At 43.2% G+C, this 22,621-nt stretch overlaps 1 long non-coding RNA gene across 1 annotated transcript; it reads right to left on the bottom strand.

Annotated features, from left to right (window-relative positions):
• Positions 1-1,644: 1,644 nt before the first annotated feature.
• LOC311522244 lies at positions 1,645-13,774 on the bottom strand. Its single transcript, XR_014712087.1, has 4 exons — positions 13,651-13,774; positions 12,114-12,303; positions 6,948-7,063; positions 1,645-6,855 (listed from the first exon to the last, which is right to left on the bottom strand). It is a non-coding gene; the product is annotated as an uncharacterized lncRNA (long non-coding RNA).
• Positions 13,775-22,621: the final 8,847 nt, after the last annotated feature.

Genomic DNA, 22,621 nt, shown 5'->3' on the forward strand with positions numbered 1-22,621 from the left:
TCTAGAGCCATCCTCTTTGGAACCCCCTTTCAGGTAGTTGAAAGCAGCTATCAAATCCCCCCTCATTCTTCTCTTCTGCAGGCTAAACAATCCCAGCTCCCTCAGCCTCTCCTCATAAGTCATGTGTTCCAGTCCCCTAATCATTTTTGCTGCCCTTTGCTGGACTCTCTCCAATTTATCCACATCCTTCTTGAAGTGTGGGGCCCAAAACTGGACACAGTACTCCAGATGAGGCCTCACCAATGTCGAATAGAGGGGAACGATCACGTCCCTCGATCTGCTCGCTATGCCCCTACTTATTCATCCCAAAATGCCATTGGCCTTCTTGGCAACAAGGGCACACTGCTGACTCATATCCAGCTTCTCGTCCACTGTCACCCCTAGGTCCTTTTCCGCAGAACTGCTGCCTAGCCATTCGGTCCCTAGTCTGTAGCTGTGCATTGGGTTCTTCCGTCCTAAGTGCAGGACCCTGCACTTATCCTTATTGAACCTCATCAGATTTCTTTTGGCCCAATCCTCCAATTTGTCTAGGTCCTTCTGTATCCTATCCCTGCCCTCCAGCGTATCTACCACTCCTCCCAGTTTAGTATCATCCGCAAATTTGCTGAGAGTGCAATCCACACCATCCTCCAGATCAGGGACTTTAGATGAATTTAAATAAGTAATTTCCATGAAGAAATGACAGAGCATTTCTCAAAAACCTTAGATGAGGATCTGCATCCAGGAATCAGATCAATTTAGGCAAACGCTTGTATCTGCAGTGACCCTGTTAACCTCCAGATGGTTCCAGCACAGATGTGAGAGTCTATCATGTAGTTCAGACTGTAGGATTGAGACCTACATTTTTTGTTTTGTTTTTTAAATTAGATTGTGTTAAACTTGAAGGTGTTAAAACCATCTGTTTGGGATTGTGATGGGGCGCACTTGCCCCGCACTGGTACTGCGAGGGTTAATTCTACTCTCTGGGCCAAGGAGGCCACACCCATGCGGCTCTGCTGGCCATGCTCTGGCTGGAGACTAGATACAAAAGGGAGCAGCTGACTGAGGAGCCAAGAGACACTGGGGATTCCGGAGATGCTGCATCAGGAACAGGGTAGGAAGTAGTTCAGGGGGACTAGGTAATTGTGCCATGTGGGGTCAGCGTGTTTCAGGCGGATACCCCACCAACCCAGTGGTGGGCATACTTGCCACTGGCAGGTCCCTGAGCTGGGATATGGTAGAGCAAGGAGAACCAGGGTCCCCCTACCCAGCTGCCACCCTTTCTTCCGGTGGTGGTCCACTCCCCTGTCTAGCTGCTGAGCCACACAGCCCCAGCTGAACGGGGCAGCCCTGTTGCCTTTTACCCCTATGTCAAGCTATCCCAAGACAAGGGATGGTTGTATAGACTCAGCCACGGAGCCATCATTATCTCCACCCCCTCCCATGAAGGGAAGGGGTGCACTTGCCCCACGACAGGGATGATAAATAAGTTTGTGTGGCATCAAATAATCATCATATAAATTGATCACTGTGTACTTGGAATTTTTCGATGAAAGCTTATATGTTTCAATAGAAATAGATTTTTTATTAATAACATGCACACATATATATTTAAAATACATGTACACTTTTTCTACCATTCACTTTAGAAAACAATCTCTTAAACCAGGTCCCAAGTAATTTTAAACATTAAAAACAACATTTTTCCATGATTATACAACAAATATGTATTACTCCAACTAAGTGGTATAGAATCACAATCTAATATTATAATGCAGGTTCATGCTTTTCAGTAGAAAGAGATGTCTCCTTTTGATGCTTTATTAATATCAAATATATTTGACAATGCCTGCACAAGCTATTATATGCCAGGGTGATTCCCTGATGCAAAAACATTGTATATAAAGGATTTAAATGAAAGAGAGGATTCTGTTTTGCAGCTCTGTCACTGAATTTATCTGAAGAGCATCTTGTGTATAACCTGCAGCTGTGGGTAAAATAGAACCCAAGGAGTATGACAAGAACTGGGAAAATATCACTGAATGAATCATGAAAGAGAAATCATTGAATAAAGAGGAAAAAGTAAAGCCTTGGTTTATATTGGTTAGAGTCTGAGATCCTGCTATTAGGTTTCTTTTTAGAGTGATGGCTTTTTAATGTACTCCCAAGTATCAGCCTGGATCTTTGGAGAATACACAAAATTATCATCAGCTATATTGTGGTTTAGTTTTCACAGAAGGCTCCTATGATGAGGGGACTTTAAGGCACAATATTCGATATACTCAACTGAACGCATTCACTAAAAACAAAACTTCTACTGACGATGCCTGATATACATATTCAAGAACTCAAGCGGTAGCTCAGTAATCACATCCATTGAAAATTAGGCAATTTGGGAGTGGCTCCACTGTATACATCAGGCCAGATCCTGCAAGTACTTACGCACATGCTTAACTTTAAGCATGAGTATCCCATTGACATCAATGAGACTACACATACATTGTAAAAGCTTACAGAATCCATTGTATTTCCAAATGCATGTGACTTACAGGAGTATGTAAGTCCTCTATCATGTAACTGCAAGACACTCTGCCTTTGGCAAGTGATAATTATGAGCTTGATCCTGTAAATGCTTATGGCCACATGTAGTTCCACTGCAGGCAATGAGATGACTCAGAGCAATAAGCACGATGCCTGCTAATAAATGTTTTCAAGATCAGGCCTGACACTTGAAGCCAACCAGGAAAAGTGGTACAAAGAAAACATAATAATTTACATGTTTATACTAAACAGTCAAGTGAGTTTCTGAGTAAATACATGCAACACTGCACTAAACGTTAATTTTTCTTAAGCCAGTCATTTGCAAAATTACCAAATGTTGCTACCAAATCTTTCCCTGTCCGACATATCCTTTATATTGTCTCTAAGGTGTCATACATTATTTTTAGAATATATTCCAAGACGACTGGTTTTGAGAGGAAGGAAAAAAACTTTCTTTACACCCAATACAAATATGATCTGTGTGTGGGCATAGTACAGTTGTAAAATCATATACATTTCTTTACACTGAAGTCTGACTCTGGGCTACCTATAGATGGGATCACCTAGGAAAGTTCAGAAAAACGTGTTGCAGAAGTCAAACTAAACCCTGAATGGCTTTATCAATAAAACATCTCTTTATGTATCTGGATTACAGTACTAAATGGTGGCTTGGTAACAGAGTATTCAGATATCACTAGATAATTTAATAACTTCCATAGTCAAGTTGTAGGGTCTGATTCTCCTCTTCAGTATGCCTGTGCAGTCATTTGCAGCTGTGTACGGTGTGAGCAAAGCTCTGCAATAAACAGCTAAGCGACATGAAGCGCAAGTAGGGGGGTAGTTGAGAATGTTCACAATTCTGAAGTTTTTGATTAATTTTTTTCCTCAAGAATTTAACCAAGAAAGGAGTGGGTGGGAAAATTTCACAAAAATTTCATCCAGTTTCTGCTTGAAATATTTTAATTACATTTTGCTTAAACTTTTTTGGCCCAAAAAGAGAGGAACAAAACTTTGGTGAAAATGTTATCCCATTTTTCAGCCGTCTCTGGAAGAACCAAACCCTTGATCTTCTGAAACGCCAAGGAATTAGTTACCTGAGACCCGTTCAGGATGTTTGTTTTTTCCTTGATATCTTTTAAAGGTGCATTAAGCTGCAACCCATCATGCAGCATCATATAAAATAAGCTTTTAACAGGCCAGAAAGCAGTTACTTATTTCCCCAGACAAAGTCATTTTTTCAAAGATGACTTCAACAAGTATTGTAGTTCTAGCAAAGGTTAAAGGCTAACTCCAGCTCAATTTTTTTCCCTTCCTTTCTTGCAAAATAGTAGAAGTAACGTTATAAATTATTTGTGAAGTATAATTTAATGTAATGAGCCTTGCCTTTTAGCCCAGAAGTATAGTGTGCATATACTGTCAGTCAGTGAGAAAGGGTTATTTAGCATTTCATAAAATAAGCTGATCATTTCGAATGCTGCAGAAAAACTAACATAAAGAAAAAAGTGCATGAATCTGTTCACTTTCGAGCAGAAAATTACATATTTTTAAAACCAGAAGGCAGAAATAATTTCCCAGAGACACCTATTAGTCCTCTAATATCCCTTTCCCCACCTGTCCCTGCGCACACAGTAGGCAATGTACCATCAGAGATAAGAGAGCTCTCTGAGGGATGATGGCTCCTCTAACAGCACTGATCATATCATTCTCTCACATATCATACAGTAAACTCATTTCACTACCGGTTTATAGTAGTACACTTATTACACATACTAGATAATTGGAGCCTTTCTCCAGACTAGCCTGGCCTTCTTTCAGTTTTCCTTGTTGAGATAGGTAGCGTATATTAGTAGCTTTTAACTGATGTTTTTTTCAAAATACTTCAGTTTGCAAAATGCAAGCTAATGTTTGAAAGTTTGGGCCAGTTTTTCTGCAGGCATTACTCCAGTGGGCCAACAAGAGGCCATTGATTTACACCAGCGGAGCTATGTTGAATCACACCAGCGGAGGATCTGGTCTTCAGACAATTTGACCCCTTTACCTCCAAGGTAAGTATGGACATTTTGCTTCTAAGAAAAATGAAAGTGGCCTCTCAGAACCTAACCATTCACAATTACTAATTTCACTTAAGAAACGGCATTGCCCCATTTTCCAGCTTTCCCATTTCTGTGCTGTCCGTAGGCTATTTAATAGTAAGAGCATTTCATACAGTTGTAGATTCTGAAATTTGGGAGTAATAGTTGTGTTGAATTTAGGTCTGAACATTTTTACTACAAATTCTCTTCTTTCCTGGATTTTTAGTTCTCTCTCTTCCTGTCTCTGAAACCTGCATTGGCTTCTAACTATGAATATCATCCTTGACTCACTTGACTTTGCTCCTCATACTTCCTGCCCTTGTCTTTTATTTATTGTACGGTTAATACATGTCTGACAGCAGCAATTGTGTGTGCAATATACAAGAGCAAGGCATTTTAAGTAGGGTTACAGGTGGAATCTTTGTTCTATACTAAGCACATCCATGTAAGGCCATTTTTATTTGTTCATACTGTATAACACTTGAGAAATAGCATCAGTCAAATCTACATGAGAAAATTGGTTACTTGAATACATGTCTGCCTACATTGTTACAATATACTATTATTTCACTTAGCATTACCTTTAAAGCTCCAGTGGCTAAAACCTGCAATGCAAAGCTGATTCCTTCACTGTAAACTTATAGTCTATAGGACTCCCATTGACTTCCGTAAGCTTTGGATCAGGCATATTTGTTCAGCAATTCTGTGTCGCAAGTCATCAGTAAGTGAACAACAAATATATTGGTAACTATGTAGTTTACTGGCTTGTTCATAATGTTCTCCCAAGTTACAGTGCAATCCCTGCTTTTGACCCCATTTATTTTAATGTCATTCTCTCCCTAATACTACTCTTTGGTATTTTCAGAACATAGCTCTGGCAGCTATGACTTTCCCATTTCCGTGGTCAGATTGCGCAATGTGTCTCATAGGACATGCTTGATATATATTCTAAAGGAAATTCCAAAAATTGACATTAGACATCTAACTCCACCTCAAACACTGTCACTAATGCAGATTAAACTCATCTCAAATGAAAGTCCTCTGAGGTTTTACTCCAGTGTGTCTAATATATTCCCTTTCTGGAATGTGGGTTTTTGTTTTATTTTGTTTTCAAATCACAAAAAAGTGCCCACCTAAGCTCTAACACTGATCGTGCGTTGTACCACATGGTCGAATAGTAAATAGCGCACGCACACACACAAACCTCAGAATTCCAGCCAGGCAACCTGGAGGGGATTCAAATCATGTTTAGAAAACACTGACAACTGGCTGAGAAAATAGACTTTCATCTGAGTCATCCCGTTTTGTCGCAAAATGTTGTCAACAGAAAGATAAGTAAGAAGTGAGAGCAATTTAGTGGCTCAGTTAAAAACACCCTCACTACAGTGCTGACTGATCTCAGTGTAGAATTTCTTGTGAGTACCAGATGAGTTATTTTGCTTTTTTGAAAATCCTAACCAAAGAGGCATTTCTTTTGGCACTGATTCCTTCACATTCAAAGCATTTCTCAAAGAAAACGTGCTTTCTAAACCTTACAGAAAATAACTCCCACCCCTGAATCTTCATTGTCAGAATAATCTGTCACTTTTGGTTTTTACCTCTCACCTGGTATGGCATAATTTAAATACAAAGTAGATAAAATGTTTATATCTACACTGGCAACTTAATGTCGCTTAGTTTCTACAAAATACATTGCACGCAAGCTCTCTGCTTATAAAACCCTTTGCATACCAATGACTGCAGAGTATTAATCAAAGTACCCTCCATTCATCTCTGTTTGTATCCCGTCTTTCATCACAAGTGTGTTTACAATTAGTGCCTCATCTTCGCATGTTCATAAGCAGTTCAAGCATTCAGAAACAAAACATCAGTGGATCTAACAGCTACTTCAATTCATTTTATAAATAAGCAACTGAGAATTTTGCTCCAAGTGGCTGCTTGTATAGCCCATTCCATAAATGGAATTCTCTGTAGAATAAGGCACAATATGATACGAATGCAGCTCTTCATAATAGAGTGACTGAGAACAGCATTCTTGTACCATAAACTTCAGCCGTTTTCTTGTATCCGAGTAAGCGGTCCTATAACAGGGTGCCTCCTTAAAGTATTCATAGCTCTCTTTGTCTGTCTCTAGGTGGATCTTCCTCAGCAAATTGTTAATAAGCACAGACCTGCGGAGATAGGTTTCAGGGTCTTCAAGGAATCGAAGTTTCTGCAGAGACAGTTTTAGAATACAAGTCCGGTCCTCAGGTAATATCAGGTGCTGAGAAGTAAAAATAACCAATATAGTTTTAGGATCAAGGAATAAGAACAAGAGCTTTTCCCCTTTGGAATATTTATTAGAAACATACTCACTTTTGGAAAATACCCCTGGTAATCTTGATGTAAATCTTCTTCTTCTGCATATTTTCTCTTAAAGTAGGCTACTTTCGACGTCGTTAGCGTATTTGTCAATACCCTGATTGGATCAGCTGTGCAACAAAAAATAGAGTATCAGCAACGATTGTGGCAAATTGATGTCCCCTGTAATGTTAGTCTGGCATGTGCAAAACGATGTGTCTATAAGCCGCGGCTGCTTGGTTTCTGAGACTAACAGGAGTTTTGTTTACAGATCATTAGCTCTATCATCTTTTTTTTTTTTCAAGCACACACAGGTGGTGCTAGACACATTGCAGAACTAAGAGAAAGGCAAGACTCCTGCCACAAAAACTTACATTACCTTGATATGTGACTCAGGTGAAATTAATGAGCCATTGGAAGGGTGGGAGGCTAGCAGTGGTTACAGAAATATGATCAACCAATGGAATAGTAAGTAGTATAAATGGATGGTTTCATCTGTTGAGTTCAGATGTTCTAGTACCCGTGATGCACTTAACCTAGGAAGGGCATTCAGCAACATTGAACAAGGATGTGAATTTACATCCCGTGTAAAGATTTGACGGCGTCTCACCCACAGTAATGTATATGGGTGGGATGCAATAACAGTTGTTTCTTCACTCTTCCATAGAGCAGCTTTATGGTTCAGCATTGTTTACTCATCATACAAGAGAGACCATGTTACCCCCCACGTCCCACAGTGAAGCACTGAAGGGGTGGTTTCATTGGAGCGTAATTACCATTCTACACACTAGGTGATGCTGTGGTCACAGCAAAGTGAATGAGCTCTTGAAAGTAAAATCTTAGTTGGATTTCAGCGTGGTGTGGAGTGGTCACACTTAGTTGTGTTTTATTGCTTATAAGTCAATCTCCATAGTTCTGTATGACTCAGATAGGCACTGAACAGAAAGAATACTCCATTTGATTCCACAACAAAACTTACAGAGGAGGGAAGAGGTGGACCCAGACCACAGAGGTTGGGGTGGGGGCATTGGATGAAGGCTTTTGTTTCAGCCCACTACGGAGAGAAGGGCCACATGCAGGAGCAGATCTGGCTCTGACCATCTGCTGCTGGGCCCTGGGGGTTTTGTTGTGGACCCATCCCTCCGTAAGAGTTCTAGCATGATAAGTTAGTGCCTGATTAACTACCCCTCCCCTAAACTTTCACAGTGCTCCAGCCAAGCTGAGGTTCCTGCTTAGAGCGCTGATACACTCCTTAAATGTGTGACTGTGTGTTCTCCTACACTATACCCAACATGAGAGCAGCTGGATTCCAACAGGCAATGCCTATGTTATATGATTCAGTGGGCCTAATCCACTGTCACTGATGTCCATGGACATTTTGCCCATTGACTTCAGTGGGAGCAGGATTGATCCCCAGAATGTTTCATTGGACATCAAGGGCCCAATTCATCCCTACACCAGAGCTTGGCACAGGGACCAATAGATGGAGGGAAAGGGGGCAGAGGTGGCTTCATGTCACCTGTGTGCCTCTTTTATCCTGAGTAAGCTGGGGAGGGGGACACACCTAACTGGCACCAAGGGGCCATTTTGGCAGCCAGGGATAGCTACAGCATGGGAATGTCCTAGCCACACTCCAACACATCTTTTGTGCCAGGGGCTCCTGCGGTGGAGTGGGGGAGGATGGCATAGAGCCAGTTTTACTGGCTTTGTGTCAATCAGGGATTTCTCCTGTGCTGGGATATTTCCCAGGGGCCAGATCCAGCTGGTTAACAGCCCTTTTGCCAGAGCTCATGGAAAATCCCACAGGAAGCATCTGAAAGAGAAAGATCTCCGTGAGGTTCTCCATGCAGTGTTTTCTCCCCGATTGTTTAGCCAGGGTGGGGTTCCCCTATTACAGAAGGCTACAAGGCTGGCCTGCAAACCCTGATGGGAAGGATTAATTCTCTTTAACTTTCAAAGTCCTGGGCTTCACTAGATCACTTGATGCAACGTGTTACCAGCACAGCTTTAAAGGTGATGCTCCCATGATCCTGGGGCATCAGGATGCGTGGCCACATCCTTTTCTCCGCGCTCATGCCCCCTAAGCCAGCAGCTGTGCAGTGTTGGAGCCACTATCATGGTGATACATCACTCAAAATGCCTTTTTATAAGGGTCTGAGGTGCTGGATTTAAGTCAGCTTTATGCCCGAGGCAATTGGAGGGAAAAGTTTTAATATCCTGGAGAATTTGAGACAATGTTTCTCAACAACAGAGCAAACCTTAAACTAAGCAAGTGACTCAAATTAAAAGGAAATTTTTCAAAAGTTTGAGCCTTATTCGTGTACTTAACAAACATGTATGGTCATGCACTCTGATTTGCACATATATTGCTGCAATCATGCATGCAGGCAGTTAAGTGCCCAAATAGCAATTTCCACAGATATTCACTTATTCATATATGGAACAGTAGGAAATGCACGTGGATGTGAAACACCAAGATCTTAATGGGTAGGGAGAATGAACTGTCCCTCACAGCTAAGTTAGACAACTGAGGGTTTGATCCCGTATTCCTTGCACACCCACAATGCTCTGTGACTTCAACTACCAACTTAGACAAGACCCAATCAGGGGATATTCCCCAGTGCCACCCAGAGCCCTCTTATTTCTGTGTTTATAAACCCAAAGAAAGTGCCCACTCGGAAACCCAAAGAAAGACATGCTAACTGAGGTTTGGGATACCCTCACGCTTACGACTGATGTTGTATTTTCTGATTTGGCTGGTTATGTACATCTTTCAGCCTGGTTTCAATTTACAGCTGCATAAAACTGGAGTAATGCAGCCGGGAATGAGGTTCTTAGGGCTTTGTTTCAATATAAACACACTGACTCGGTGCTCCTTGTGCGTAAGGCTCTTCTTGGGAGCCAAGTGTTTTGACAGTTACAGCAAGGGGTCATGAGTCTCTCCCCCTGGCTCTCAAACTGGGAGACAGCTGTATGATAACCCTATCAAATTTCTTCACCACCACACCACAGTTCAAGCCAGAGGGCCAAATTTTCCAGTAGTGCCAGTGGGTGCAATGCTACTAACATCACTGGTGATGTCCCTGCTTACAACAGCGCTGGATTTGGCCCATACTTCCAACCTCCAAAAATAAGGATAGTCACCTTCAGCAAAGCATACAAGCACACGCTTACATCCATTCCTGTTCATCAAAGGCTAAACTAACAGTCTGTGGCCTGATTTTCCAAGGTGCTGGGCACTGGTGGATCTCCATGGCAGTTAACCAGATTGGCCTTCTTTCCCCCTCACACTGGTGGGCTATTTACACTTCACATGACACACTCTGAATGTCTGTTCTCAACACTCAGTGCACAGGGGAGTTGCATTTGTAGCGCCCATCAATGCTAATGGCAGTTAGAAGCATAAATCCCACACATCAGTGAGAGAATAGACGCCTACATCTCTAATCTTGATTCCCCAAATGTAACTTTATAATGTCTTTAATTATATGCTCTAACTGCCTAATGTGCCCCTTTCTATTAATTTCAAGAATAACAATAGTAGTGCTACACGGCATGATATGCGGTGATGTATTAAGCATGCTTGGAACAGAGGGTTATCTTATCTAAATTAAAGTGGAAATATATTCAGAATATAGCAATGTCATACTTTGACTGAAAATTGCAAGAGGCTCTTTAATTTGACCTGTGTGATCATAACAATGGTCTCAATAACAGGGCAAATGCTTTCACTTTAATCAGTTGATGTAGAGTGATTTTAACAATGATGCAATTTATATAAGGGGCAGGAGACAAGACTTGGGTTAATAAATGGTTATCTAGTTAGGTGACGAGGAATGATGGATTTGTGGTTAGGACCCTAGAGGAGGACTCGGGAGACCTGGGTTCTATTCTCAGCTTTTCTACAGACTGCATGTGTGACCTTGGGCAAGTTACTTAATTCTCTGTGCCTCAGTTTCCGCTTCACTGCCTGAGGGGAAACTCATTCACATTTATGACCTGCTCAGATGATGCAGTGACAGGGGCTGTGTCAGCACCTCAACAGTGGCTTGGTGACCCAGACATCTGCAGCTGATAACCTCTGAGATTCACTGACTACAATATGAGCTTAATGCACATTTCAAGGTGAATGGTAGTAACATGTTCCTACTTAGATTCCTATCACAGCATCGGGAAGATCATCAATCTGCAGGCGGGCTAAAGATGACCGAGACGCATACCATATCTAAGTGTCTCTTGCATACTTAAATAGAAAACTTCAGGCTTTTAAACGAATAGAAATTGACATTTATTTTCAATAGGAGACATGACTTTGACACCCTGGGAAGTACTGTAAAGTCCTTGCGACTGCTGTCAAAATACAGTAATAAATTATTTTTTCTCTAACCCAAGCACAGCTTGCACTTAAGGAGCATCCTGGCTGAAATCTTTGTTTGATTTAAGACACCAGGTTGCTGAGGTTCCATCTTTCCTGGGCACTGAGAGTAGCTGCTCTCCTGTTTGACTCTGTGAAGCTACTGCACCACGAACAGGTGAACCTGGGGAAGGGAGGCACTTTGCCAGCTCAAAGATTTCATATGGATTCAAAATTAGCTACAATCTTTTTAAAAGAGCAGGACAAATCTTGCATTCCTTGCTCAGACCTTAAACAGAGAAAACTCCATTTAACTTGCATGGAGTTTTACCTGAGTAAAGACTGCTAAACTGTATCCATACTGTTTAATGTTGCTGAAACTGCTGGCTTTGTGCTTTAAAATGACATTCCTTGTGGTTGGCTAATCATCTCTGAGGACCCCACTACTTAATTCTGTGCACTTTTTCTTCACTGATACAAGTATCCCAGTGCTCGAGAAAGTTTGGCTTTTACATTAGTGAAGACATTGTACTTAATCACAGGGAGATCATCACCTTGCTTATCCCAGTAGCTCTGTTAGCTTCTTTGGGACTATTCACTTTAGCAAAGTGAGCAGGATTTGGTCTGTGTATAGCAAATAAATAAGAGAAAATCATCTTTTCTGGTTGGCCCCCTTTTAAAATAGCTATGAATAAGCAACCCCTTGTTCAACTTCTACACTGGAGCAGTCTCGCCGGAAAGCAGCCCATTATATTGATTGTCCAAATTCTATTAAAGAGACGTTTATTCTGTATTTAGACAACGGCCATTGTGGGTAGTTGGCTAACCTGTCGGTTTCCTTGTGGTGCTGAATCAATCTGCAGCGCGGCTCTCTGGAATGGTTTCGGGTCAAACTCCCTCTTTGCCCAGGCTCTGCTAGCATCTCTCACAGCGCCGCACTGGTGCACTGGCGGGGTGGGTCAAGGAGAGACAAACACTTCGCGCGGCAAAATCAAGGTGCGCACCGAAAGTTGTTAGCTTGTAAAAGATCAAAATGTTGCTTAAGGAGACCCCATGATATTTCGTAACACAAAAAGCCATTCCCCGCAGTCACATGCAGCTCCATAGCTTTGACCTTATTTCTTAGGCGCCATTTGGAACATAAAGTCATTGAAACATTACAAACCCTCATTTCACTGAGGAGCGTGTTTATAATTACGTAAGCGGGAACGCTGTTAGTCCGACTGCCTGGTTCTCGAAAGGCCGTGTCATTACATGAGCCATATCCTTTTACTGTCCTGAACTCCTCCTTTTTAAGTTACAGACTTTTATACCCTTTGATTGATTGCTGTCAGACTGTACCTTTCCTGAAAAAAAAGCTGAAGTACTGCGAGCAAGATTGCAACATAATTTTGTGGAGTAGTAACAATCTCTTATTATATACACACCTACACAATGTGTATATAATAAAGTAGGTTTTGGAAACATCAGAATTTATCATTTACGATCGGTCCCATTATTGCACTGTGGATGTCTCCATTTTTGCCCTTTAGGTGAGGTAGCCAATATGAATGCAAATAAGCTTGTATCTGAGCACTGTCTTCCATTCTATATTAGAGGAGAATTTTTAAACACATATTAAAGATACCACTCCCATCAGAAAACTATAAAGAGGGTGGGTCGGCACTTGCATATGCTGTATGTATAGACACACACACTTTTAATATCAGGGGGTAGCTGTGTTAGTCTGTATCCACAAAAACAACAAGGAATGTGGTGGCACTTTAAAGACTAACAGATTTATTTGGGCATAAGCTTTCGTGGGTAAAAAACCCCACTTCTTCAGATGCATCTGAAGAAGTGGGTTTTTTAACCCAGGCAAGCTTAGGCCCAAATAAATCTGTTAGTCTTTAAGGTCCCACCGGACACTTTTAATACATAGTCATGAGAAAACCCTAGGGCTCAAGCCTCTCTGTCTGGGTCCCTCAGATATAAGCAATGCCTATAGAGAGGTAGCTGTCTCATCCCAGAGGAAGAGCAGGAGGAACCCATGGAAAGAGTTGCTGTGGTTACTTTTCCGAGTTTGGGACTGAAAGACAGGAGATGCTGTGATCCAGCTGCCCTTTGCCCGGCCCTGCGCTCGCCACTCGGCTGGCCAAAGGGCGAGTGGCTCCCGCTTAGTATTAGAGAATTCCTTACAAGCCTCCCCCGCAGCCTTGGAGAGCTCGCAAAGCCGGAGAAGAGGCGGGGGAAGTTCTCCCAAGCAGCGGGCAGAGCGAGCCCTGGGGGCGGTCACCGCCCCGGCCAGGCAGGGGCTTCCCCCTCATGCCCCCTGCCCGAGCCGCCCTAAGGGGCCGCTGGGCTGTGCAATACAAAGGCACTTACCGGGCAAGCCGGGCCACAGGGCGGGGCTGGCTCCGGCGCTCGCCCCTGGCTTGAAACGCCGCCTCCCCGCTCGGCTCCTGCTCCTCAGCCTGCCCGCGGCGGCAGCCCCAGCTCCGGCAGGTGCCTCCAGTCGCTGCCGAGCGCATCCCCGACGCGCTTCAGAGCAGGAGGCGGGCAGCCCAGATGTGCCGCTCCCGGATTGGTCCAGAGGGAGCAGATGTTGGCCCGTTGCTATGAGAGTTGCTAGGAGGCGATGACGCTCTCGGCATCTCAGGAGCAACTTCAGTGGCGCTTTGAATTTCTTGCGGGGAGAGTGTAGTGGAGGGTGCCCTGAACCCCGGGGGGGGGGACGACGACCAAGAACCAGGGTTAGGGGTGCCCTGAGCCCCAGGGTTAGGGGGTGCATCGAGACCCACGGGGAGGGGTGCCCTGAGTCCCAGGGTTGGGATGCACCAAGACCCAGGTCTAGGGATGACCTGAGTCCCAGGGGAGGGGGTGCACTGAGCCCCAGGGTTAGGGGTGCCCTGAGCCTGGAGCACTGAAAGGGGTGCACTGAGCTTAGGGCATGGAGGGAAGAGAGGGTGACTTGAGCCCTGGAGTTAGGGGGTGAGCCTGGGGCATGGAGGAGTAGGGGTACATTTAACCCCAGGGTTAGGGATGCACTGCTTCTGGGGCATGGAAGGGAAGGGAATGCACTAATTCCCAGGTTTAGGGGTGCATGGAGCATCAAGGATAGGAGGGAGGCTGTACTTAGGCCTAGATATCAGATGGGTAAGGGGTCACTGAACTTGGGAATGCACTGAGCCTGCAGACCATACACTGAGGTTTAGGGGTGAGCTAGGAAGGGGTCAGGTGAGGAGTGCATTGAGCCTGGTGGTTTGGCTGGGGAGTGAGCACCCTGCGCATCATGCAAGGAAAGGGGAAGCCGTAGAGCTCAGAGGGAGGGTGCTGAGATAAGCCTTAGGGAAGGAGAGGATGGTCACAGTAGGATAGGGGTTTGGAACATGGAAGGAGTGGAATGAGCACTTTAAGATCCTGCCCATTGCTGGTGGAAAGAACAGGATGGCAGCTGCACACGAGGAGCTGGGGGCTTCATAGTGGGGTGATGGGACATGGAAAGTGCTTTACCTAGGCAGTGTTAAGTGTCTTTGGTGTATGGGAGAGTCTGTAGGAGCGGCAGTGTTGAATTTGGGAATGTTTGCATTAAGGATTGCAGCAGAGATTGGCCTCAGAGAGCAGGTATCAAGGGGGTAATGACATGTCTTTCCCTCCCACACACCCCTCTCCTCCTGGCCTCTCAAATCATCTGTCTTCTCCCTGCCCTTTCCACAACTTCTAACACCCCCTGCACCAGCTGCCTGCCAGCACCCAGAACACATTGAACAGTATATGCTATTTTACACATTGCAGCTGGGCAAGGTCAAGTCCTAGAGCACCCCAGTTTTGTACCATCAGACCTCATATCTTAGCACACACACACGCTATTCAATCAGACCAGCCCGCGTAGAAGCAGCAGGGCCCAAGTCCCTTTAAGGTGGATGGTCATGGAAAGCCAGGACTTGCCCCCCCACCCCCTAAAAGGAGGCAGAGATGAAGAGCATTGCAGAAACCCAGATCTCAATACACTGCAATTGTCCAGAGCCCCATGCCATACTGCAAAATGGAACCTCAAGTGGCCTCCTCTCCACCATACCAGTTGCCTAGTACAGAGGTGTGAGAAGTTAGCACTCACTGACAAACCCGGTGAACAAAGTCAGCACCACAGCAACCCCTGCTGGAGTAGCAATGGACAAGACATCCCCTCTTTTAGTTCATTGATGATTAAAGAGAAGGCAATGGCCAAAACATGGTAAAGAAATAACAGCAGGTAAAATCTTGTTTAGCACCCCTATAGCAGTGTGCATCCTCACAGTGCCATGGGAGCACTAATTTCACTCCTACCAGTGAAAAATGACTGTAAAATCTAGAGAAGAGTTAATAGCCATCAACTAGGCTCTCATGAGTAGTGTTATTATTTGTCCCAACCATCAGTCAGAGCCCCATTGTACTAGGTGCTGTACAAACCCAGAACAAAAAGACAATCCCTGCCCCAGGAGTTTATCATCCCAGTATAAGACAACTGGTAGATGCAGACAGGCAGGGGCACGAGGAAGCAATGAGAGTATCTGTCTAGCTGCTTCTGTGGCTCTCAACATTGCTAAAGTAACTGGATATCTTCCAAATGGTTACAAAGGGGCAGTACAAGGATAAATACTCAAGTGCCAAAGTCTCACCTGGTGTTAATCAGCAAAGCACCATTGAAGTTAATGGAACTATGCTGACCTAGTCAGTCTCTCTCTTCCTTGCTTCCCTGTAGTAGATCACTTGAATAGACAGTGATTTTTTCCTTTGTGTGGGCCAGTTATATCTGTGTCCACCCATCCGCAGACACACAATTGCCCTAAGGTCACTATTCCTCAGTGGTGCAGACCATGCCACCACGATCCAGGCCTGTGCAATAATTTAGCCTTGATCCAAAATTGTTCTCTACTTGATGCGATCACTGAAAATAACTCAGACTTTTCAGCCAGTCCAGAGCACAGAAGCCTGTCTTTTCAATGCAGCGAGCCACAGTGGGTGTGTAACTCCAGCTGCACCCTACACACTGCCTGCCTGTACAGCCCCTTTAGCAATTCTAGAAACCGGGGATCTATAATGCCCTATATGGTCTGCAATCTAGTTGCTTGAGATCATCACTCTCTTTTTTCCTCCTTTTCCACGGTTATGGGTCCCCCCAGATTTTGGCTCCGGGCTGTAATTGCTGCATAGCTGGCAGCAGGATAGTCTCCACAAAGGACCCATGTCTTTGAAGCCCTCTCCCTGCCATCATCAGACAGATTGAAGGAATGATTCTCCACTCACTTACACAGGCGTAAGTGTTCACTTCAGTAGAGTTACACCAGCTTTACAGTGAGGACAATGAGAGGAGAATCACATCCCGAGTTCCATAAATTGAGGGTTAACGAGCTAAATTTCAGCTGCTGTAAATCAGGTTTTTCCAAGTCCATAGGGCTATGCAGATTTAAGCTCGCTAAAGATCTGGCTCCGTTTGTTTCTGTGCACAAACACACACATTTTTCTTGCATATTTGGCTTTAATAAAATCAGACACGACCATATACGTATTTAAAATTACTTCCAAAAGTGCCAGTTCCTCTATTGAATTCACACTAATTTTGAATCTCAATATTCTATGACAATATGAAAGAGCTGGGATTTAATTGATTTAAATTACCTTTCTTTTTATAGTGCTGCTGGTAGCAATGCCATAGTTCAGGTCGGTATAATTTTAAAATGTACCATGTGACACAGCTATGACATTCCCTCCTCCCCCCCCACCCCCCCACATACTCTACATGCCACTGAATAGAGGAATCCATTAGCAAAATACAATAATTCTTGAACACTTTACAAAGACGTGATAATTAATTCAATAATAAAGTGTCTGTATAAGGGAGATAGAAAGAGAAGGCACAGAAACCCCATCTTTACATCTGTTTAAGAACTGAATGAAGTGCAGAGCTAGTCAGTGACAGCCGCTGTTCTGGAAATTGATTGCAATTTTTATTTTTTACATTTGATACAATTTCTGCCACAGATACATCTTCCCCTTTTCAGCTTCATAATGTTCAGCATACAGCCAGGAATCACTGTCGAGCTGTAATTTCCAGCTGAAAGGGCCAGCCATTCTTCCTTTGTCTGGCCCCAAGAGCCATTTTCATCCCCCGATCAGCATGAAAGAAGGTGTTGTTAAACACACATCTAGTATTTGCATTGCTTTTCTTGCCCCATTGTCTGAAGACTTTGGGGGTGGGAGGGGCCAGATCCTTAGCTGGCATAAATCAGCATAGCTCCATGGAAGGAAAGGGCTTTACACTAGCTGAGGATCTGGCCCCTCATTTGAAGCAGACCTGATTCTGGACCAGAAAGTATGGGAGGCTTCTGATATCTGGGCAGTGATGAGACAGAGGAAAGGGACAGCTACAGGAAGCTCATTGCAGTTACCTATTTCAGGGTTGCCTGGGCTTAGCATCTGGTCACCTCCTGCTCTAATTTACGAGGCTGGTGCAAGGCTACTTTCACCAGTGACGGCTCCGGCATGGCAGAGCTCCCATCCCTGACATTCCAGGGGTGGAAGTCAGGGATGTAGGAGGGAGCTCTGTCCCTTCACAAGCAATATACCAGTGGAGATTCCCCTTTACAGAAGAATTCTCTGCTGGGTGATTTCTGGCCAGTTTAAGGCCACGTAGCACTGCTTAGCAGCACAAAGAGCAGTTACTAGAATAGAGAATCTGGACCGACATCTCTGCTGACACTAATATTTGAAAAATATAAGACCTAAAAGTTGGTACTGCACAGAATAAAACACCTAGACAGACCAATGGTAGATGCCTAGCTCTTTCCCTACAGCACGTGTTTGGTGACTCTTCTGAAAACTAGGCTAGGGTAACTGGGATAATACAGGTTTCAGAGTAGCATCCGTGTTACCAATTAATTGTTTAGAGGGACTGTGATTATACAAAATCAGATGATTATTTTATATTTTATGATAACAGCTTCTGACTTTGAAAGCGACAATTCCCAAATTTGCAGCCAGTCTTTTCTACCCAGATCTATTGCTTAGGGACACAGAATTAAGTTAATATATATAGCATCCAATTTGCTAAATGGATGCACACTGATTGCATGTACAAAAGCATCAATGCATCCATGCAAACCAAACCTAGGCGTCTGCAGTATTTGTAAAAACAGACAGGTAGGACTGCTTACAGAGAGATGCATACATGGTATACCTGTGCATACGCAAGGCTGCATCCTTAGCTGGGTGAATCAGTGCCATGCTAGGAACCTCAGCAGAACTGTTCCTACGTACTCTAGTAGAAGAATTGGTCTGAATTGTTTTGGAGGCTTACCTTGCCTGTATTGAAAAACTAGCCCCTATAGTTCTCCAGGTATTATATGTAGTTTCCTCTTCCACATCTTAAAACTTCAGTCCTCTGTCTTTGTAACATTTTTAAAGCAGAGGAGCTGGATTATTTTTATGCTGTAGTTATATATATTTCACTTTTGATGGTGATTTCTGGAACATTTCTGCAGTTTTTATTTACTTTTATGTGTATTAAAACTAATCTTTCAAAACCACACTGCAGATTATTTTAGGAACATTTTTTTTTAATTTCCATGAAAAAAATTATCCCATTTTTGTTGAAATTCTACATTTTGATGAAAAATTTGAGCAAAAAATTAAAATACTGTGAAAAATTCACACACACACCCGTAAAAATAGTAAAATATAACAAAACTCTCATTGGGGGTCTTGGGAGAGCAAGATTTTCACGTAAACCGTAGGGCAGTCTCCGTGAAACCGCATATACTCTGCTGAGTCCAATTGCTCAGTTGGATTTGCTGAGCTCCAGCAGCTCCCCATTGAATTCAGTGGTATTCTTCCTGATTTCTACCAGTGTAAATGACAACAGAAAGCAAAGCCGAAAATTTATTTCCACAGTCACAGCGACAGTCAGGGATACACTTTCAAGAATGTAAGACTGTGCTGCGTGCCAAAAGCAAGTACTTTAGCGGTGGTGAAGACACACTTAGCAGTCTTGGAAAATGCAGCCCCCCATTGCAGCAACACAGTGAGTTTGAATAATGAGAAGATCCTTGCATGGATATTGGGGGGCTTCTGAACAACAAAGGCAGGTATGTCAGTTGTTCCCCCTAATACCCAATTTTATTAGTGTAACTACTATTAGCCCCCATCATTTGATTTACAAACTGTACCATAGAATGTCTATGGATAGAAATTCCATGCTTGAATAATGAGTATAGCAGTAGGACTATACTAGCTGCCTGGGATGGTGACAGTGATGGTGAAAGGCTCAGGGAGATTAGAAAGCCCAGTAATAATGGGAGATTTCAACTATCCCCATATTGACTGGGGAACATGTCATGTCAGGATGGGATGCGGAGATAAAATTTCTAGACACCATTAATGACTGTTTCTTGGAGGACCTAGTGCTGGAACCCACAAGGGGAGAGGCAATTCTTGATTTAGTCCTAAGTGAAGCACAGGATCTGGTCCAAGAGGTGAATACAGCTGAACCACTCAACCATAATGTAATTACATTTAAGATCCTTCAGAGGGGAAAAGGGGGGGGGGGAGAGAGAAATACCAAACAAACCCACCACAGTATCATTTAACTTTGAAAAGGGGAACTACACAAAAATGAGGAAGCGAGTTACACAGAAATTAAAAGGAACAGTCACAAGAGTGACAGGTTTCAGAGTGGTAGCCGTGTTAGTCTGTATCAGCAAAAACAATGAGGAGTCCTTGTGGCACCTTAGAGACTAACAAACGTATCTGGGCATAAGTTTTCGTGGGCTAGAACCCACTTCATCAGCTGCATGAATACTGCTCCTGTATTTTCCACTCCATGCATCATAAAAGAAGCTTAAACTACACTTATACCCCAAATAAATAACAAAATAAGAGAACCAAAAAAAAAAAAAAAAAAGCCATCGTGGCTAAACAACAGAGTAAAACAGCAGTTAGAGATAAAAAGACATCCTTTAAAAATTGGAAGTCGACTCCTACTAAGGAACATACATAGAAGCATAAACTCTGGCAAATCAAGTGTAAAAGTATAATTAGGCCAGCCAAAAAAGAATTTTAAGAGCAACTAGCAAAAGAAAAAAAAACTAACAGCAAATTTTCGTTAAGTACATCAGTTGCAGGACGTCTACCAAACAATCAGTGGGGTCACTGGATGATTGACGTGCTAAAGGAGCACTCAAAGAAGACAAGGCTGATGAGAAGAATCTGAATGAATTCTTTGCACTGGTCTTCACTGCAGAGAATGTGACAGAGGAACTCAAATATGAAATTGTAGAACTACTGACTATAGTAGGGAAGCTATTATTTAAATCAGAGGACTGGAGGATAGCTAATATAATGCTGATTTTTAAAAATGGCTCCAGAGACAATCCTGGCACTCCCAGAAAGGTAAGTCCAAGTACAGTACAGGCAAATTGGTTGAAACTATAGTAAAGAACAGAATTATCAAACACATAGATGAACATGATATGCTGGTGAAGATTTAACACAGCTTTTGTAAAGGAAAATCATGTCTCACAAATCTCTTAGAATCCATTGAGGGGGTCAATAAACCTGTAGACAAGAGTGATATACTGTATATAGTGTGCTTGGACTTTCAGAAAGTCTTTGACAAAGTCCTTTACCAAAAGCTTTTAAGCTAAGTAAGCTGTCATGGGATAAAAGGGAATCTCCTCTCATGGATCAGTAACTGGTTAAAAGATAGAGAATAAAGAGTAGGGATAAATGGTTTTCACAGTGGAGAGAGAGAGGTAAATAGCGAGTTCCTCTGAGGATCTGTATTGGGACAAATGCTATTCAACATATTCATAAATGAGCTGGAAAAGGGGGTAAACGGTGAAATGGCAAAGTTTGCAGATTATACAAAATTACACTAGATAGTTAGGTCCAAACCTGACTGCAAAGAGTTACAAAGGGGGCTCACTAAACTAGGCAACAAAATGGCAGGTGAAATTCAGAATTGATAAATGCAAAGTGATGCACATTGGGAAACATAATCCCAATTATAGATACAAAATAATGTGGTCTAAGTTAGCTATTACCACTCAAGAAAGTGATCTTGGAGTCATTACGGTTTGTTCTCAAAACAGCTGCTCAATGTACAATGGCAATTAAAAAAAAAGCTGACAATGTTAGGACCCATTAGGAAAGGGAAAGATAATAAAACAGATAATATCATCATTGCCACTATATAAATCCACAGTATGCACACACCTTGAATACTGCGTGCAGTTTGGGTCACCTCATCTTAAAAATTATGTATTAGAATTGGAAAAAATACCCAGAAGTGGGGGGGGGAAAGATTCTGGGTATGGAATGGCTTCCATGGGAGGAGAAATTAGACTGGACCTCTTCAGACTATAAGAGACATGACTAAATGGGGTAGGACAGAGATCTAGAAAATGGTGAGGGGAAAGTGACTAGGGAAGTGTTATTTACCCCTTCACATAATAAAAGAACCAGGGGTCACTCTATGAAATGAATAGGCAGCAGCTTTAAAACAACTGTACGGAAGTACTTCTTCATACACAGCAGTCAACCCGTGGCACTCATTGAATGGGGGATGTTGTGAAGGCCAAGAGGATAAGTGGGTTCAAAAAAGAATTAGAAAAGTTCATGGAGGCTAGGTCCATCCATGACTATTAGCCAAGATGGTCAGGGATGTCACCCCATGCTCTGGGTGTCCCTTTGCCTCTGACTGCCAGACTCTGTGAATGGATGACAGGGGGTGGGTCGTTACCACCGTTGCCAAATTTCATGCGGTAAATAAGCACCCGACTTTCACTATAAGCCAAAAATCAAGCTAATCCCATTTCAAAACAAGGCCAAAACAAGCCAATCCCAAAGAACCCCAACACTCTATGTGACTAGATCCCCCCCAGTGTGCAGTTGGGGACTGTGGTGGGCCTGCTGTGCATCCCTGACTCTCTCCCCTCCTTGCCCCACTGCTTGCCAGGAGCTGATAAAAAAAAAAAGAAGCAACAAGCTACAACAAGCAACAAGCCACAAGCCAAACAAGCTACAAGCCAAAAACTAGCCAACAAGCAACTCACAAGCCAATTAAGCCAAAACCAAGCCTAATTTCTGCATTTTTTTCGAGGGTTTGGCATGTCTGATCATTACCCTTTTCTGTTCATTCTCTCTGAAGCATCCGGCACCAGCCACTGTTGGAAGACAGGATATGGGGCTAGATGGTCTGACCCCATATGGCCTTTCTTATGTCCTTATGATGGTTCCTTATATTCTTTCAGTAAGAGCTCCATGACCAGATACGATGGGTCTGCCTTTCTTCCCTTGTTTGTGTATCTTGTGAAGTGTG

Source organism: Lepidochelys olivacea, assembly GCF_965140295.1.
Source record: "Lepidochelys olivacea isolate rLepOli2 genome assembly, chromosome: 6".
NCBI lineage: Eukaryota > Metazoa > Chordata > Testudines > Cheloniidae > Lepidochelys > Lepidochelys olivacea.